The 5,795-nt window shown below is 44.4% G+C and overlaps 1 pseudogene; it reads right to left on the bottom strand.

The window, feature by feature from the left end:
• Positions 1-465: 465 nt before the first annotated feature.
• On the bottom strand, positions 466-2,236 carry LOC123174763 (protein PHLOEM UNLOADING MODULATOR-like; annotated as a pseudogene).
• Positions 2,237-5,795: the final 3,559 nt, after the last annotated feature.

Genomic DNA, 5,795 nt, shown 5'->3' with positions numbered 1-5,795 from the left:
TTTTTTTGGACAAACATTAATTTTAAAGCTGCGCAAACAAACTTTTACATTCCACGAACATCTTCTAATGTGTCGTGAACATTTTTAAAAACAAAGTAAGGTATTTTTAAAAATATGCTTCAAAAAAATCTTCACATGTTTAAAATAAAGTTTTCATCTATCTCTAAAATATATCGTGTCTTTTCTCTAAAAAATAGAGAAAGAAAAGAGCCCAAAGCACATAAAGAAAAAACGGATGCACACAACAGGAGCGCATGATACATTACAGAGCCATATTCTCGTATTCAGTTCATGCTCTGCACCATGTTAATTCTTGTCACATCAAAAATAAGTACTGAAAGGCAAGAAATAATCATTCCTTTATCAGCAAAACCTGCATGTTTTTATCAACAAGTAGGTTCCCTGCTCTAAAACTACCTGTTAGTATCAATTCCCAAGTTCTCAGCCAATATAAGCATCGACAAGTTCAGGAGCACTGACTAAAATATACTTCTGGCAAAAAATAAATGGAAGTCAGGATGCCAATCAATCATCCATTGCTAGTAAGTGAGAATGCAAGGAGAACAAACAGGAGGGTGAATGTAATCATAAAAGCAGCAAAGGATAAGATGACACCCTGTGAGAAGGTCCTCTTTGACTGTCCAGCCATCTCAACTTCATTTAGCAGCCCCCTTATTTCGTCGATGTCCGAGTCCTTTGCAGCATGAAATAATCTGTTCTGAACCTCATCGAGTTTGGCGAGTCTTCTAGCTTGATCTGAATCCCTGGTGGACCAGATGAACCCAGTGACCCGCCACAAGAGGATTCCAACGTAAATTGCTACAATGCAGTCGGCACTATAATGGTAACGCTCCCGTATCTCCCTCTGGGCACTGTGCAGGACTAGAAACCATATCCCACCTGATATCCATCCCCCGTACGCTTCCTGCGAGGTGCAACATGGACATATATAGTTTTAAGCTGGACATCTATCCCTTTAGAACAAATGGATATTTATACAGGGATTAATTGACAACTCAAAAGTTAAACATAAAAACTGTCTGAATGTAGCGTGGCGTTCATATTGAAGAGAGGGAGATACATAACACCTAGCTGAAGTCTTCATCACAACAAAGTTTTTACACTACAAGAAAGACAATGGGCAGCCCCGTGCACGTAGCTCCCGCTTGTCCTGAGAAGGGTCCGACCACTTTGGGTCTATAAGACGCAGCCTTTCCCTATATTTCTGTAAGAGGCTGTTTCCAGGACAAGAAAGACAATGAATGGTATAAATGCAACAATAGCATAAGAAAGAGTGACGTGAACTGGTTGATGGCCTCTTTTACATGGACTTAAATGCAAGAGCCATGTTGAGCAATCACCTCTAAGGCTAATCCAGAACCACATATTAGCAAGGGTGTGCATATCACACTTGGTTGTGACATAAGAATGTTTGAACATAGGGGTGACCCTGGTGAGTCAATTTCATATCATTTGTAGCATGACATGCAAAAGTTAAAGAGAAGTTAGTTCTATGAAGATGACAACACAACATACCGTCCATGCCATAGCAGTCAGGACAGCAACAAACATGTGGCCACTATATATAAGATCATTGCAACCACCACCGGCTTTATTCACCAAATGATACCACGAAGGCCCCTCTCCGGCAGAGGGCCTCAATATGTCTACTAGGAAGCTCATATGTGCCCAATCAGGTCTATAGTGATCAGTGTAATTTTGAACACTGGCTGCAATAAGAAAATGATCCTAAACAGTTACTAGAAGTCAACCAAATTAAAGCAGCTACACCAGGAAGTTTCATAAGTTAAATGCTCTAACCATATGGCATATCCACTAGTATGACCCTGCGGATTGCACGCGGATTAGAAGCATACAGAACATAATACTTCTGTGCCCAAGCATGAGGATGATCAGGTATTTTATATCGAGCAGCAGCACACCAAGGCCTTACGGATGGAAGAATGGTAGAAAACAAATGTTATGGTCCAAAGAAAACGCCCGACCGCCATAACGAACATATACCTTGTGCCTATTCCAAGGCCAGGACCTTCAATGCAGTCAAAAATGCCGAGAATCCCAACATGATAAACAACATCAAGTAACTATGTAGAGTGATGATGTGGGCTCTCAATAGATAAACCACAGTTTGAGGAAGCCTCTCGTTTAGTGCTAGAAGAAGCCACTGACCAGTGTCGGGAAGAGGAGCAGTAGATCTGTTAATGTTATTGAACATGTCTTAGTTCAGGTCTTTGAAGGCTGCAGAATATGTGCATGTCCCTAAAGGCACAGTATGCAGTATGATGTATTGCACTAAACACTCAAATACATGAAAAATGAACCTTTTGAAGAGTGTACCAAGAGTGTTGATGTTGCCAAGGACCAAGGTGGCATCCCTATATCTTATAGGCAATAAAAGTAAAGACGCAGGAAATTCTTTACATGAAAGTTATAAACCACAGAACCATATACAGCTTATGTGAGTCTGACAGTGGAACCCAACCCCAAGGTAAATAGATCACATGTACAAACAAAGTGGATTGAAGGAACAAAAGCAGACTCACATAAGCTTTATAAGGTTCCGCTAGTGTCAAATTACAATTCTCATGTCTTGGTTTCCATTAAAACTATATAAATTGCCTCTTGTTTTCACGCATGTGCGCTCACTACAATGAACAGACTATTGCGTTCACTGTTTTATGAAGCATGAGCTAACAGTTGCAGTTTATAAATCCCTTTTTGAAAATCATTCTATTTCCTATCCAACCCAAAGCACCATTAATTCTATCCAATATGCACGAGTAAATTGCACAGAAGTACCACAATTGGGGCATTGGAAGCAGATTGGTACCAAGTTTGGTAATTTTTACATGTCAGTACCAAGTCTGGGGCTAGACGTTACAAAAAGGTCTAAATCGCATATAAACGTGTATTGACGGTCTATCTGACCGGCGGGGCCTGCATGTCAGCTGCCGATGTGGGATTCTTTTTGCAAAAACGCCCCGCACCTCCTTCGTCCTCACGCGCGGCAGGGCCCGATCTGGATCGAGGGGAGGAGCCCCTCGAGCCCGAGCTCCTTTGCCTCCCGTAACCCCCGCCCCGCCCTGGTCTCCTCCTCGCCACGCCTCCGGCCGGCCACCGGCGACCAGGACCAGGCCGTCCCCGCACCCTGCCTCTCTCCTTCTCTTCCTCCTTCCATTTTTTTCTTCTCTCTCTCTCTCACTCGAAGCTCTCTCACTTGACGCGCCGCCTTGGTTCCCGTCTTCTTGGACTCCGGCGGCCGCATAGCCTCCTCCAGCGCCCACGCCTCCTCGATCCTCGCGTCCTGCACCATCGCATCCCACACCGCCTCCTGCAGCTCCAGCGAGGGCGGAACCCCGTCGGAGGCCATCTCGCCGAGGGCGACGAGCGCGCTCCTGGGGTCCCCGAACCTGCAGAACCCGGCGACGGTGATGTCGTAGGTGGCGGCGTCAGGCCGGCGCGGGGAGTCGGGGCAGCAGAGCCAGCGGAGCATGGAGGCGGCCTCGCGGGCGCGGCGCATCGCGAGGAGGTGGCCGAATAGCAGCCCGGCAACGGTTTCCGGAGACCGAAAACGTCCGACGTATGACCGGCAGCGGTGCCACTATAGTTATCCGTTGGGGGTATCAAACGAACTCCGAATGCGATGAAACTTGGCAGGCGACCTACTGACAACATAACAACACCGCATGACAACTTTCATCCCATTCCGAGAACATTTTCTGGCCACTTATAAAATACTATTTCGGACATGTCGCGGGCACGTGCAAGTGTGTCTGGGCTCAGAACGGACAACTGAAAGAACTGGGAGACCCGGACGGATGCAAGTTTTGAAAACATGATGATGTAATGCAGATGATGACATGGCAAGATGCAACTCGCAAGCAATGACAAGGCAACATCGACGAATAACTGGAAGACACCTGGCGCATCAGACTCGGGGCGTCACACATCATCATCTCGTCCTTAGCCAATCTTCGCTTAATCCGTAGCCCCTATTTTGAGTTGCAAATATTAGCAACAGAACCAGTATCAAATACCCAGGCGCTACTGCGATCATTAGTAAGGTACACATCAATAACATGTATATCAAATATTCCTTTCACTTTGCCATCCTTCTTATCCACCAAATACTTGGGGCAGTTCTGCTTCCAGTGACCAGTCCCTTTGCAGTAGAAGCACTCACTCTCATGCTTAGGTCCAAACTTGGGTTTCTTCACTTGAGCAGCAACTTGCTTGCCATTCTTCTTGAAGTTCCCCTTCTTCCCTTTAACCTTTTTCTTGAAACTGGTGGTCTTGTTGACCATCAACACTTGATGCTCCTTCTTGATTTCTACCACCGCAGCCTTTAGCACTGCGAAGAGCTTGGGAATTGTCTTATCCATCCCTTGCATATTATAGTTCATCATGCATCTTTTGTAGCTTGGTGGCAGTGATTGAAGAACTCTGTCAATGACACTATCATCAGGAAGATTAACTCCCAGTTGAGTCAAGTGGTTGTGGTACCCAGACATTCTGAGTATATGTTCACTGACAGAACTATTCTCCTCCATTTTGCAGCTATAGAACTTATTGGAGACTTCATATCTCTCAATCCGTGCATTTGCTTGAAATATTAACTTCGACTCCTGGAACATCTCATATGCTCCATGACGTTCAAAACATTGTTGAAGTCTCGGTTCTAAGCCGTAAAGCATGGCACACTGAACTATCGAGTAGTCATCAGCTTTGCTCTACCAGCCGTTCATAACATCTCGTGTTGCTCCTGCAGCGGGTTTGTCACCTAGCAGTGCTTCCAGGATGTAATTCTTCTATGTAGCAATGAGGATAATCCTCAAGTTACGGACCCAGTCCGTGTAGTTGCTACCATCATCTTTCAACTTAGCTTTCTCTAGGAACGCATTAAAATTCAATGGAACAACAGCACGGGCCATCTATCTACAACAACATAGACATGCAAAATACTATCAGGTACTAAGTTCATGATAAATTGAAGTTCAATTAATCATATTACTTAAGAACTCCCACTTAGATAGACATCCCTCTAATCATCTAAGTGATCGTGTGATCCATATCAACTAAACCATGTCCGATCATCATGTGAGATGGAGTAGTTTTCAATGGTGAACATCACTATGTTGATCATATCTACTATACGATTCACGCTCGACCTTTCGGTCTCAGTGTTCCGAGGCCATATATGCATATGCTAGGCTCGTCAAGTTTAACCCGAGTATTCTGCATGTGCAAAACTGGCTTGCACCCATTGTATGTGAACGTAGAGCTTATCACACCCGATAATCACGTGGTGTCTCAGCACAACGAACTGTAGCAACGGTGCATACTTAGGGAGAACACTTATACCTTGAAATTTAGTGAGAGATCATCTTATAATGCTACCGCCGAACTAAGCAAAATAAGATGCATAAAGGATAAACATCACATGCAATCAATATAAGTGATATGATATGGCCATCATCGTTTTGTGCCTTTGATCTCCATCTCCAAAGCACTGTCATGATCACCATCGTCACCGGCTTGACACCTTGATCTCCATCGAAGCATCGTTGTCGTCTCGCCAACTATTGCTTCTATGACCATCGCTACCGCTTAGTAATAAAGTAAAGTAATTACATGGCGACTGCATTTCATACAATAAAGCGACAACCATATGGCTCCTGCCAGTTGCCGATAACTGTGTTACAAAACATGATCATCTCATACAACAATTTATATAATCACATCTTGACCATATCACATCACAACGTGCCCTGCAA

This window comes from Triticum aestivum, unplaced genomic scaffold (genome assembly GCF_018294505.1).
Source record: "Triticum aestivum cultivar Chinese Spring unplaced genomic scaffold, IWGSC CS RefSeq v2.1 scaffold49611, whole genome shotgun sequence".
Taxonomy (NCBI): domain Eukaryota; kingdom Viridiplantae; phylum Streptophyta; class Magnoliopsida; order Poales; family Poaceae; genus Triticum; species Triticum aestivum.
The sequence above is the reverse complement of the archived record's forward strand: the minus strand, read 5'-3'. Positions and strand labels throughout refer to the sequence as shown.